This window comes from Xenopus laevis, chromosome 7S (assembly GCF_017654675.1).
Source record: "Xenopus laevis strain J_2021 chromosome 7S, Xenopus_laevis_v10.1, whole genome shotgun sequence".
NCBI classification, from domain to species: Eukaryota; Metazoa; Chordata; class Amphibia; order Anura; family Pipidae; genus Xenopus; species Xenopus laevis.
Window position 1 is genome coordinate 26,605,976 of NC_054384.1, and position 14,941 is coordinate 26,620,916.

Genomic DNA, 14,941 nt, shown 5'->3' on the forward strand with positions numbered 1-14,941 from the left:
AGTTTTGGTTTACCTACTTTAGAGAACTAGGGAGTGAAGTTGGATAAAAACAAGCATTTTCTTCATTTTAATGCATCTCTCATCTATAGGCAACTTAAACTAATTACAATTTTTCTGTATTATTACAAATCAATATATCAAAGCTGCTCATTATTTGTTTAATAATAAATCAATCCTCAAGGGTTTGATTGGCCAGGAAATGTACTGAATATGGTACAGTTGTGTTCAGAATAATAAATAAAAGTTTAAGTGAATAAAGCTCAACATCCTTATAATAGCTTTTATTTCCACACAAGCAAATGCATTGAGAACACTGCACATTCTATTCCAAATTAAAACATGAAGAAAGCATTTATAAAATTTGTGTTATTCCTTTACAGAAAGTAAAGAAAAGGGAATAGTAGGCTGTTCCAAAAAATAGCAGTGTCTTTATTCTTCTTTACAAACTCAAACATTTACTGTATAAACTAAAATGTTTCAAGATTTTGCTTTCCTTTCAATCACTGAACTAATATTTAGTTGTATAATCAGTGTTTCTGAGAACTGCTGCACATCTATGTTGCATGCAGGGTCGGACTGGGCCGCAAAAACCTTGTGGGCCCTGGCTCTTTTGGGCCCCACCAGCCCAGACACACTCGCTCCACTGCCACTGCTTCCCTGACCGCAGCTGCGGCGTGCTGGAAAAGGTATGTGCACGGGGGGAGATGCGGGTTGCGGCTGGGATGGGGGAGAGGGGGTTCTGCGGCTCGGGGACCTGGGATGGTGTGGGGGCCCCTGAGGATGCAGGCCCGGTGGACCCATGGCCCCTCAGTCTGACTGAGAGGCCACAATTCTTCTGCATTTCACTGTCTTGCCAGCATTTTTGATTTTTGAAGTTTTATTTTGGATTAAGGTCCGGGATTGGGCTGGTACACCACACCATCAATCTTGTTGGTCTGGAACCAAGATGTTGCTCATTTACTGTTGTATCTGGGGTCTGCCATGTATGAAGGTAGTACAGAGGAGGTAATTGGTGTGTGGGTTGGTGGGGCCTAGTTTGGATGCTGGCTGCTTGGAAAAGAGGTTTTTGGTAGCAGTCTATAAGCCCTGGATGGCCCAGTCCAACCCTAGTTTGTTTGATAAGGCTGTTTGAAGAACAAATATATGTACATTCACCAATGTAGCTTTTCAGCCTCCAGTCGAAAATTGGAATTGGAGGCCCCCAATCTACTTGGTACACTTTAAAATGCAGTAGGATGGCAAGATTTTGACCACCTTGCTTGTCATAGCCTTAAATGACAAGGAAAGTGAAAATGACAAGGGGTATCAATTTTTCAGGCACCCCCAGTGATTACAATTACTGACTTTATTCCCCAGGAATTGGAGATGTTTACTATATTGTGCATGTACACAACCGTGGACAGCTGTACTGCGAATGCATGCAGTCCCCAGACAGTCCCATATTCAGCAATTTGGAAGTGGCTGAATAAGGTGATGAAATGTTTTTAGGGGTACCCCTGGACCATTGCATTTTTCAACAAAGAAGAGCATCACGCCGGGGAACAGGTCTGCAGTTTTAGTCAGTGGGGGTGTGATAACCCAGTGCATGGTGTTGCAGAACTAGAAGAATCCACACAGAGATGTCAGACTGCAGGAAAGAACTCATTATTCCACACTCTGTTCCTCCCGTCCCACTTCCCCTTCCTGTGTCAGGACACATATTCTCCACCAGTGATTTTCACCTGAGAATGGCATTCAACTACTTTAAATCTTAAAAATACCTAATAATATACCTTTATTGGACACTAAAAGGATATTAGTTTGCTTGAATTGAACCTTTTACCATAGTTTTAGTTGAGAATAAAATACAGTCACAAATAATGATCAGAAATATCAGATTGTCACAGTTACACTTCTTTGACACAAACAGAGTGGGAGTATCAGTCCTTTTAAGAGCATTGGTTTTGCTATTTTTCTACATTAGGCCATTGCCCAGGCCGTAGATAATGAAGGAAAAAAATCCACTGGTAGGATAGTTAAAACATAAGCGAGACAATTATTTCTGAATAACCACATCACATACTGACCTCCTGAGCTGCTCCAACAGCCAAGCCCTACAATTACGTTTAATACACTCAAATGTTTGTATTATCTGTGATTTAGCCTTTATTGGGCAAATTATGCATGGGAATGGGAGGATGTTAATGCATCTAAGAGGCAAAGATAAAGTTGAGGTGCAATTATTGTCTAGCACATACTTTTTTACATTGAAGAACCAATTTTAAGGCCTGAAAGCTGAGAAATGTAATACACCTTATTCAAAGGGACTGCAGACCCAGTTGACAGATAAAGCATAGCTTGTATGCATTTTTTTTATTATGCAGTAAGCAAAGTATCAGCAGCTTGAACATATTTTTATTATCCTTTATTTTGCTTTTACAGTCATCTAACATAGATTATTTTGTGTCAGGTCAAGACTAGAGGGATCAATTATGACTGAAAGTGAAGTTATGGGGCCGCTAAATTGGCTTCAGTCAGTTGCACAAAAAAACAGATTTATTTAAGTTACTCATATCAACATATGTTCCTTGAACTACTGTATAGTTGTGCTGCCTTTCTCCTGCCCCCCGTTCCAAATTTCATGCAGTTGTGCCCATTGATGCAGGAGAACCCTGCAGTTACAGCCACCAGCTAACCAAACGGCAGCACCAGGGTTCCCACCAGGCCCAGAATGACGGACTGTTTTAAGGATGCCATAGGCAGTCACTATTTAGTAGGCTGGTGGGGGAAGCTGGCCGGGGAGTCTAGGGCATTAGCTCTCAGTCCCCACATCTTGGCCACTTGTGGGCTGCAGACCTACACTTCTCATGCAGATGCGGGCATGGTGAGCATGCACACTTAAGACCCTGACTGACGACACAGAACAGTGCAGAGAATAACCAGCAATCGATCAGGGGACAAGCCCCCGAAAAAGGAGTAGGCTGCCTAAAGAATTGTGAGCTTAGTGCCCTCCTACCACTGTGTCCTAGGCATGTGCCTCTTCTGCCTAACCATAGGTCTGGCCCTGGGTGGGGGCTGTTTGAGCCTCTTTGTGCTTGACATGCCAGGGCATATTGTGACTCCCATTCCAGGGCTGGTTCCCACAGCACCCCGTGAAAAATAGATAGGGTGCTTTCACACAACTAACACCAGAAATTATACCAGTGGGACTTTTTAGTACAATTGCTTTGATTGGCATTGAAGTAAAAGCACAACTGCATCAATATTGACACATAGCCAGCAATTATGGAACTAGAATTATGGAAAAAGTGTTGCATTGTTTGTGGGTAAAAAAAACATGATGATTGTGCCCAAAATCGCACTTTTACATTTATATCAAAAATGGCAATTGTTCTCTGAATATCTTTATATATAAAAACCTGCAACCAAATTTGTCTTTAAATACAAGTACAAGTATGAGATCCGTCATCTGGAAACCCATTATCCAGAAAGCTCTGAATTACGGAAAGGATGTCTTCCATAGACTCCATTATACTCAAATAAAAGATTTCCCTTTTCTCTGTAATAATAAAATAGTACCCTGTAGTGGATCCAAACTAACATATAAATAATCTTTATTGGAAGCAAAACCAGCCTATTTTAATGTTTACATGATTTTCTAGTAGACTTAAGGTATGAAGATCCAAATTACGGAAAGATCCATTATCCGGAAACCCCAGGTCCCGAGCATTCTCGATAACAAGTCCCATATCTGTATTAGCATTTATTTAAGCTCTACCTTAGAATGAATTGCATCAGTTACCAGCTGGCAATTATAAATCCTCTGATCTACACTATTATTAAAGCTATTCTGTTATAAAGAGAAACCGGCTTGATAACGAGTGATTGCATGCATACTCAGCCAGCTGAAACATCTCTTATATATTGAGGACATTACAAGGAAAACTTCAGTTAACGGCCAAACAGAACCATCAGTTTCAGCTACTGAGCAATTTTTATGTTAATTATGCTGAAAGAAGTATTGCAGACGGCAGCGGAGGCAGCACAAGAGGTTTATAATGCAATTCATTTGATTATACCTAGAACCAAATTGCATGTGAAAACTTCAGAAGAAAGATTACAGATACAACCCCATCAACCTCAGGCATAAACTGTCTTTTTTGGCAAACAAGGGATGCGCTGTTTTGGGCAGCTGTTTAGTTGTGATTTATTTACAGGGAGGATTAACTGAAAAGCAAATTAATTTATTGGCAGAATTTCCAGTTTGCAAAAAGGAAGCAAACCACATGTCTTAGACAGAAAAATGAACATTTCAGATTCCATCCCAAAATATTTCAAATGATCAACATTCCTCAGGGAGCCCAACCATTCCATAAGCCAATGCAAAACAGAAACCCTTTGACATTCAAGAATTCCAGCAAGATTCCTCCTGGAACCCTGGGATTTAGATTTACTCATCATCTAAAAATAAGGCTTTTGGGAAAAATTCCCTTTTGAAAAAAGGGGTTGCTACATTTTAGAAGAAACCAGAAGACATCTATTTATTATTCTTGTGTGTGTATGTGGCCAATACACATAGGGGAGTGGGTGCTCTATTTGCATTCACTGGAACCCACTCTTCAGAGTTAGACACTCCAATAAACAAAAAAGGGAAATCTTACAATATAAACCAGGTATTATGTCAGTATGATATTCAGGTTGTCCTGCTGACTTCATGCTTTTTATTATCCTTCTTTTTTAAAGGGAACCCATCATGTCCAAATCTATGTGCTGGCTTTACAGGGGAGCCTAATAATTATGAAATACAATGTGCTGTATCTGTTATACAGTATTAAGTATAGAAGGATGTAGACCAAGGATCCCCAACATTTTTCACCCGTGAGCAACAATTAGATGTAAAAAGAGTTGGGGAGCAACACAAGCATGAAAAATGTTCCTGAATGGAGCCAGATAAGGGCTGTGATTGGCTATTGGTAGCCCCTATATAGACTAGCAGCCTACATGAGACTCTGTTTGGCAGTGCACCTGGTTTTTATACAACCAAATCTTGCCTCCAAGCCTGGAAATCAAAAATAAGCAGCTGCTTTGAGGCCACTGGGAGCAACATCCAAGGGGTTACATACATAGTTACATAGTTACATAGTTAAATTGGGTTGAAAAAAGACAAAGTCCACCAAGTTCAACCCCTCCAAATGAAAACCCAGCATACATACATACACCCCTCCCTACTTTTAATTAAATTCTATATACCCATACCTATACTAACTATAGAGTTCAGTATCACAATAGCCTTTGATATTATGTCTGTCCAAAAAATCATCCAAGCCACTCTTAAAGGCATTAACTGAATCAGCCATCACAACATCACCCGGCAGTGCATTCCACAACCTCACTGTCCTGACTGTGAAGAACCCCCTACGTTGCTTCAAATGAAAGTTCTTTTCTTCTAGTCTAAAGGGGTGGCCTCTGGTACGGTGATCCTCTTTATGGGTAAAAAGGTCCCCTGCTATTTGTCTATAATGTCCTCTAATGTACTTGTAAAGTATAATCATGTCCCCTCGTAAGCGCCTTTTTTTTTCCAGAGAAAACAACCCCAACCTTGACAGTCTACCCTCATAATTTAAGTCTTCCATCCCTCTAACCAATTTAGTTGCACTTAGTCTCTGCACTCTCTCCAGCTCATTTATATCCCTCTTAAGGACTGGAGTCCAAAACTGCACTGCATACTCCAGATGAGGCCTTACCAGGGACCTATAAAGAGGCATAATTATGTTTTCATCCCTTGAGTTAATGCCCTTTTTTATGCAAGACAGAACTTTATTTGCTTTAGTAGCCACAGAATGACACTGCCCAGAATTAGACAACTTGTTATCTACAAAAACCCCAAGATCCTTCTCATTTAAGGAAACTCCCAACACACTGCCATTTAGTGTATAACTTGCATTTATATTATTTTTGCCAAAGTGCATAACCTTGCATTTATCAATATTGAACCTCATTTTCCAGTTTGCTGCCCAGTTCTCCAAATCAAAGTGGCAGCATCCTGCAAGGAACCTATAGTTCTGCACAATTTAGTATCATCTGCAAAAATAGAAACAGTACTTTCAATGCCCACCTCCAGGTCATTAATAAAGAAGTTGAAAATCAAGGGACCTAGTACAGAGCCCTGCGGTACTCCACTAACAACACTGGTCCAATTAGAAAATGTTCCATTTACCACCACTCTTTGTAGTCTATCTTTTAGCCAGTTCTCTATCCAGGTACAAATACTATGTTCCAGCCAGGCCAACATTCCTTAATGTAACCAGTTGGAGAGCAATATGTTGCTTCCTAGCTACTGGTTGGGGATCACTGATGTAGACAGTACATCTTTTTCTATAATTTCCTCCAGTCTTCAACCTACCATTATGAGACAGAGATGCAACTGTTTGTCCTCCTATTTTCACTGCTCCTTTTTGTGCAGCGTTGATAACCCTACCTGTGAACTGGACAGTGTCATTTACAATGTGCAGGGTAAGGTACAAAGTACAAAAACAGGGAGAAAAACACAACTTAAAAAAAAAACAAAAAAACACTTGCACTCTACCCGGTATTTTGCTGAATGGCTTCATCTCCAAGATGGAGCACAGAGACCTGCATCTGCTTGATGAATACAGCGGTGCTCTGTTCTGCATTGCTGTATTCATGAGTGTTGGGCAATATCTCGCCCTGTCCTTTTTAAAATCTGGCATTGAGAGAATGGAGAATGAACATTTTGCTGCTCCTTAGTGATCTTGACCACTAAGTAAATGAGCCTTACAATCTCAGCTTTTTTTGGCAGTAGTGATATAATCACATGGATTGGTGTAATGCCTTGTGCGTAAGGAGAGCCTCCATTAGTCTCTAATTACAAATAGGAGTGATTGAATATCTCAGGGTATGCTAGAAGCCTTTGTTCTACATCAAATAATGTTAGACAAATATAAATGGATTTGTCTGTTATTCAGATGTAGCATTACCATGACATGCATTTCAGTTAGCTAAGTGTTCCCATTATCACATATATGACACACCAAAGGGCTTATTTACAATGCTCTTGCAGAGGAGCATAAGAGCGACTATGTACTTCCCCCTTCCCATCCCTCATGAATACAGTGTTGCCAAAAGCAGCCAGTGCTGTATTCACGTAGAGGCCCCAGGCTCTGATATGGAGTGTAGAAATCAATAAAATGAACTGAATTTGGAATGCAGGGTGCAAATGCTAAAACTGGTGGATTGTGCCCATAGTTTGCACTTTGCACCCTGCCTTCCAACTTGTAAATGACCCTATATAGCTGAAGTTTTTAAATTAGTTTTTCCAATATTCAAATTTTAACAGTTCCCGTGTGGCATTTTTCCATACAGGCCAAAAAGTCAACTTCCATATAAAATACACAAAATATTTGCTAAGTGCAATGACTAAAATTCACTTGCCAGTGATGGTGTAAAGTTTTTCTCCAGGTTTGGCAGCAAAAAAAAAGCCTATAGACCCCAAAATATCATGCGTTGAAAAAAAGTCACAATGGAAAAAAACACCTATTGACTGAGAATTTTTTTGGTAAAGCAAAACTGGACAGATTAACTCATCAAGTTGCCCTATTTCCATGCAAGTTATTCTTGTACTTGACACCGAAGAGGTTCACCCCATTTATTTTATATTCCAAAAATTGCAAGACTGCTTATCCGTGCCCTGTTTTTGCCCTGCTGCTGGTCATGTGCCAATGCACTCTCCCTGTGTTGCACTCCAGAATATACAGTAGCTCATGCTTTCCTGACTTCCATCAATTCATTATCACACTTAACCCCATTCATTAGCACAGCTTCAGACTGGATACATGAATTAAAATTCATCAGAAAGCAATTTGAAAGTGCATTACATCTGTGAAGTCAGGTGGCGGCGGCCAATACATTCAGTGAGAACTGGAAGTGGCGGGTATTTGGTATTGCTATTTAAAAGGCTAGGGAAGTGATAAAGGCACATGTAGTTTGGGAATGCTGAGGATAGAAATGTTCTATATACACTGTATAAATGATTACATTAAAAATTAGATTTTTAGCTCATTAATATGGGTACAGGGATCATTTATATGTGGGGTGTTTTGAGCTTTCTCATGCTCAGGAACATGTAGCAAGAGGTTAGTGCAGCACCATTGGAATAGGCACAGTACAAAAAAGCTGACTTTGAATGTATTTATTAGACATGCTCCAGACCTTGATCAGTGATCTGGCAATCTGATTTTAAAATAAAACCTGTACACAGTAAAAGCTTTCTCAGGTCCTCCAGTGCCAGAGAGAGATGCAACATGATCCTTCAATGGGATTCCTGTCTGCTCTCTTTACACTTGTCTCTTTTCTCCGGGTATATGATAAAAGCCCAAGGTTCTTGGTGGATCTGGGACTCTACTAGAATATTTGAATCAATTCTGCTTTGCAACATTCCTTAATGGTGTCAGACTCAAGGCTAAATACCCTGTGTAAATCTCCACTTTTATTGAACAACAACTAAAACATTGGGAATGTGGGCGTTGACACCATGGGTGGATTTAATATAACTCCGCCTGATTGTTGAGAGAGTAATATTTTAGTGCCCCCATTCCCAAATGAAAATTCATTTAGTAAGCTGCTAAACTACAACTTACAACATTCCTCAACATCTTATATATAGTCTATAATATCATATTGTAACACTCATTGTTTACTAGAATTTGAGCTATTGTATTAAGAAGAATTTTCAGCTTCCCCTCATTTACAGGGATTTAATTTAGTAAAAAAGTAGGTCTTGTGTGGATACTCTGAGGGCTAGACATTTTTCAGGTAGTTACCGCTGTGTTTGGACTCCTAAGTGGTCCTCTGATTCACCCAGGCAGCTATGTCCCTTTTCCTGGGTCCATTGTGATTTAAGGTTTTCCCAATAGGTGACAGTGTTTAAAAGTTTAAAAGGGAGAAAACACATGTGCTCGCTCTCTCTCTTGCTGGATCCTACCTTGCGGGGAGTCAGTAACTGGAGGGGTTACTGGAGAGGGCCTGAGCGGTGACAGACCCTGGCTAGGGAAAGTTAATTTAGCAGCAGAAGTTTGTGTAATATTCGCTCTAGGTGCAAAGTTAGAGGCAGGGTATTTAGTGAGCAGCTTTCTAGCTCCAACAAGGAGAGTAGTTGGGGTTAGCACCCTTGCGGTGATCGAGCCGCCAGACAGGGACATGAGTTGTTGGGCTCAGGAGCAGGGAAAGTGCCAAGGCGCAAGATACCCCGAGGGATCCCTAGTGCTGGGGAAAATCATCATGACAGACTGCACTAACCCCTGAGAGGGTTCTACTTGCAATATCTTAAGTTGTGAAGGATTTCCACTATGTGCACTGAATGTCTTTGAAGTTATATAGTTACAATGTTATTGCCTGATTGCTGTAAGACAAATCCATTGCCATTCTTCAATAAAAAAGATTCTTCTCAACCCCATACTTCTCAAGAATAAAATCCAAGATGGTTGTGCATTCCACTGTGGAACACATTCCCATCTTGGAATCAGGCAGGATAGAGAGAAAGACAAGCAGCAAGTTGGTGTTGATATTCTGCTTGTGAAAGTGTAGGTGAGGGAATGCTTCATATCCATTTCTGCATTTATTTCACTGGAATGTCTGGGTTTATTAGAGAGCTCATTTGGCCATTTCTACAGTGATTATTCTGGCACGTGCCAAATAAGGTGATGACCCATTTCCTGTAGTAATTATACTAGCCTGTCTGGGGTTAATATGCTGATTATCCTTTTTCTGTAGCATTTATATTGTCTTATCTCAGGTTAATAAATGGATTATCCATTTTCTGTAGCAATTATACTGGCACATATCAGGTTAATATGCTGATTATCCATTTTCTGTACAACTACTGGCATGTCTTGGGTTAATATGCAGATCCATGTTCCATGTTAATTATATTGGTATGCCTGGGGTTAAAATGGCAGTTATCTATTTTATGTAGTAATTATACTGGCAGGTTTTGGGTTAAAGGACAAGGAAAGGCAAAAAAATAAAATCCCATTTTTACTTTCTTTAATGAAAAAGAAACCTATCTCCAATATACTTTAATTAAAAAATGTGTACCGTTTTTATAAGAAACGTGACTGTATGCAGGGAAATTCTCCCTTCATTTACTGCTGTGGATAGGAATTGTCAGATGGTCCCTAACTGCTGAGCAGGGAAACAATCATACTTATGAACAGCAGGGTGAGCCCCCGCCTTACATACCAGCCATGCAGAACTCAAGCAGCTTTGTTTATGACGATCCCTAAGCAGCCCAGACCACACTGAGCATGTGCAGGGTCAGGCAAAGATGTTTAACAAAGTTACAAGATGACAGCCCCCTGTGGCCAATTTGAAAGCATAAATCATTTGTTTGATTAGGCTTGTGGTGCAGTAAGTTCATGTTTATGTTTAGTATACAAAATACAGCATTTCTAGCCTTATTCTATTTTAGACTTTCCTTGTCCTTTAATATGTGTATTATCCATTTTCTATAGCAATTATACAGGCACATCTAAGGTTAATATGCGGATTATTGATTTTCTGTACAAATGATACTGGCACGTGTGGGTTAAAATGCCCATTATCTGTTTTAGTGATTATACTGGCTCATCTGGGTAAAATGCTCATTATCTATTTTCTGTATAGAAGTAATTATACTGGCATGTACTGGCATAACATTTCGGTGGTATTTAGGAGTGTGTTTACAAAGTGCACGTGGCCAAAAAAGAAGATTTCTATGATTTATATTCTATATTTAAACAGCCCCCCCTAAATATACAATCTAAATATATATACAAGTAAATTGTGACTTTATGGGTTTTGCCAACAAATTGATTTCTTACAAACTTGGCACCTAGTTATTTTATACAGGTTTGTTTTAGAAAAACATGTAGTTTTTGTTTGATATCTTTGCTTGCCTCCCCTGGAAAATTTTCTGCAGGCGGCCATGTCTGTATATGAGGTCCTGATCAAGCAACGATCCTATCAGACCCTACAGCTCTATTAGTTGGTGTCAAGGGCCGTAACCTACTGAATGAGGATAATGTAAATCCATGCTTCACTGTCCAAGGTTATGAAAGAACTAATTATTTTGATGAAATACCCTGCAAAAATCCATTAACTAGTATATTTAGATTGCAAGCTAAAGGACCCTATTTACCTCTAACATTTATGTATGTAGTTTGCATATTTAAAATATATGTTATCTAAAATGCTCGGTACCTGGGTTTTACAGATAACTGATCTTTCTGTAATTTGGATCTTCATACCTTAAGTCTACTAGAAAATTATTTAAACATTAAATAAAACCCAATAGGCTGGTTCTACTTCCAATAGGGATTAATTACATCTTAGTTGGGATCAATATAAGGTACTGTTTTATTATTACAGAGAAAAAGGAAATAATTTTTAAAATTTTGGATTATTTGTTTAAAATGAGGTCTATGGAAGAGAGCCTTTCTGTAGTTCTGAGATTTCTGGATATTGGGGTTCTGGACAGGGCCGGGCCATGCCGCACAGGCGCCCAAGACAAGCCGGCGGATGCGTCTCCGGCTTAGCCTAAGTGCGCATGCGCAAGGTGGCGCTCGCGTGCGCAAGAAAAGTGGTAGTTTTTACTTCTTTTGCGCTTCTGCGCATGCGCTGGAGTGCAAGAAGAAGTAAAGACGACAAAGAGTCGGGTACCGGACTGGGGGTAGGTGACAGAGGAGGTGCGTGCCTGGCGCCCCCCCCAGCTTTGCGCCCTAGGCACGTGCCTACTCTGCCTACCCCTAGTTCCGGCCCTGGTTCTGGATAACAAATCCCATACCTGTATGTACACCCTACAAATAAAAAAAATTAGACCTTGCGGGCTCTAGTTGAATGGACAGCCATGTTCTAGTTGTTGCTCACTGTTTCCACCTACTTTTCCCAAATCACATAAACAGACTCCTATTTTGTTTAGCCATTAGAGATGTCGCGGACTGTTCGCCCGCGAACTAATTCGCGCGAACATCGGCTGTTCGCGTCCGCCGAATGTTTGCGAACGTCGCGCGACGTTCACCAATTGGGTTCGCCTTAGCTGGCGCTTATTTTTTAACTCTCACCCCAGACCAGCAGATACATGGCAGCCAATCAGGAAGCTCTCCCTCCTGGACCACCCCCACACCCCCTGGACCACTCCCCTTCCATATATAAACTGAAGCCCTGCAGCGTTTTTTCATTCTGCCTGTGTGTGCTTGGAAGAGCTAGTGTAGGGAGAGAGCTGTTTAGTGATTTGAGGGACAGTTGATAGTAACTTTGCTGGCTAGTAATCTACTTGATACTGCTCTGTATTGTAGGGACAGAACTCTGCAGGGATTTGAGGGACATTTTAGGTTAGGTAGCTTTGCTGGCTAGTAATCTACCTTCTACTGCAGTGCTCTGTATGTAGCTGCTGTGGGCAGCTGTCCTGCTGCTGATCTCTCATCTGCTGACTGCTGCCTGTAACCCAATAGTCCTTGTAAGGATTGCTTTTATTTTCTTTTTTGTTTTTTTACTTTGCTACTGTAAGAGCCCAGTGCTATTACTCTAGCTGTGTTGGGGAGTGGGACTGGTGTGCTGCTCCTCCTAGTAGTTCACCAACACCAGCACCAACCAGAGTCAAAATTGTTACAAAGTATCTTATTTGCACCTGTTAGCTGTTCTGAGCTCTCTGCCAAAAGCTAATTAAGTTAGAAACTGGTTTTTTTCTGGCTGTTCAGTTCAGAGAAAAGAGGGACTGGTGTGCTGCTCCTCCTAGTAGTTCACCACTACCAGCACCAACCAGAGTCAAAATTGTTACAAAGTATCTTATTTGCACCTGTTAGCTGTTCTGAGCTCTCTGCCAAAAGCTAATTAAGTTAGAAACTGGTTTTTTTCTGGCTGTTCAGTTCAGAGAAAAGAGGGACTGGTGTGCTGCTCCTCCTAGTAGTTCACCACTACCAGCACCAACCAGAGTCAAAATTGTTACAAAGTATCTTATTTGCACCTGTTAGCTGTTCTGAGCTCTCTGCCAAAAGCTAATTAAGTTAGAAAATGTTTTTTTTCTGGCTGTTCAGTGCAGAGAAAAGAGGGACTTTCCAGTACAAAAGAGGGACAGGGGGTTGAGTGGTCAAAAGAGGGACAGTTGGGAGGTATGCAAGTGCCACCTAGCTGTGTGAGCTTTTTCACATTCTGTCTAAATAACAATAATAATTCCGTGTCTGTAAACATCACCTGAGTGATGTTTTTACAGCAGCAATAATATATTCCGTATCCACTACTGTTTACGTTGCCCTTGCAGGCATTGTTTGCCCAGTCTTTAACCAAGTGCCACCTAGCTGTGTGAGCTTTTTCACATTCCGTGTCCAGAAACATCACCTGAGTGACGTAGTGTGATTTCTGCCCTTTACAGCACAAAACGCAGCGCTGTGTCAACAATGTATTTTTCAGATACATTTTTGCCCTTGATCCCCCTCTGGCATGCCACTGTCCAGGTCGTTGCACCCTTTAAACAACTTTAAAATCATTTTTCTGGCCAGAAATGTCTTTTCTAGCTTTTAAAATTCGCCTTCCCATTAAAGTCTATGGGGTTTGCGAGGTTCGCGAACCGTTCGCATTTTTGACGCAAGTTCGCGAATATGCCATAGTGGACTTGTGTTAACATTTTTCTTCTTCCAGTCTGTTGAGATAATTGTTTTGCCCATCAAGATCCAATATTAGCTCCCACCATTATGGCCACTTCTTAGTCCTTGTCTTCACCAGACTCTTTGCACTCTCAGCACATAAATATCATCTCTTACCAACTCATTTCATTTGTTGCAAACTTTTCTCTGTGCCAGTATTCCTTCTGCTAGATCTATTCTAAACACCTATTCAGGTGACTTTGATGTTTGCACTTCTCTCAATTCTGTCTTTCCCTGCCTTTCTCTAATTGCAATCCTGCCATGCTTGCTGACTTAATCTATGCTTGCACTCACTATTGACAGATTTCCTATTTAAAGTGTTCACATTGTTGCCTTATTGATCTCTTTCCATATCTCAAGGATTTACTAAGGTGAAGGAGTTTTATTTTCTCTCTCACTACTTCTAAGCTCTGTTCCTTAGCCCAGGGCACGATCCTTGTTCTATCCCAGATGTTCTTTTGCCCCATTGTACTTATCATTAAAACAAAAGCTACCTTAGATCCATTCTTTCTTGTCCAATATTCACACAACCCCTTAAACTTGTACATCTTTTGCCACAGTCCTAATATCATGGTTGACACAACCTGTTGTGTGTTGGGAGTTTCCTTAAATGAAAAGGATCTAGGGGTCTTTGTAGATAACACGTTGTCTAATTCTGGGCAGTGTCATTCTGTGGCTACTAAAGCAAATAAAGTTCTGTCTTGCATAAAAAAGGGCATTAACTCAAGGGATGAAAACATAATTAACTCAAGGGATGAAAACATTATGCCTCTTTATAGGTCCCTGGTAAGGCCTCATCTGGAGTATGCAGTTCAGTTTTGGACTCCAGTCCTTAAGAGGGATATAAATGAGCTGGAGAGAGTGCAGAGACTAAGTGCAACTAAACTGGTTAGAGGGACGGAAGACTTAAATTATGAGGGTAGACTGTCAAGGTTGGGGTTGTTTTCTCTGGAAAAAAGGCGCTTGCGAGGGGACATGATTACACTTTACAAGTACATTAGAGGACATTATAGACAAATGGCAGGGGACCTTTTTACCCATAAAGTGGATCACCGTACCAGAGGCCACCCCTTTAGACTAGAAGAAAAGAACTTTCATTTGAAGCAACGTAGGGGGTTCTTCACAGTCCGGACAGTGAGGTTGTGGAATGCACTGCCAGGTGATGTTGTGATGGCTGATTCAGTTAATGCCTTTAAGAATGGCTTGGATGATTTTTTGGACAGACATAATATCAAAGGCTATTGTGATACTAAACTCTATAGTTAGTA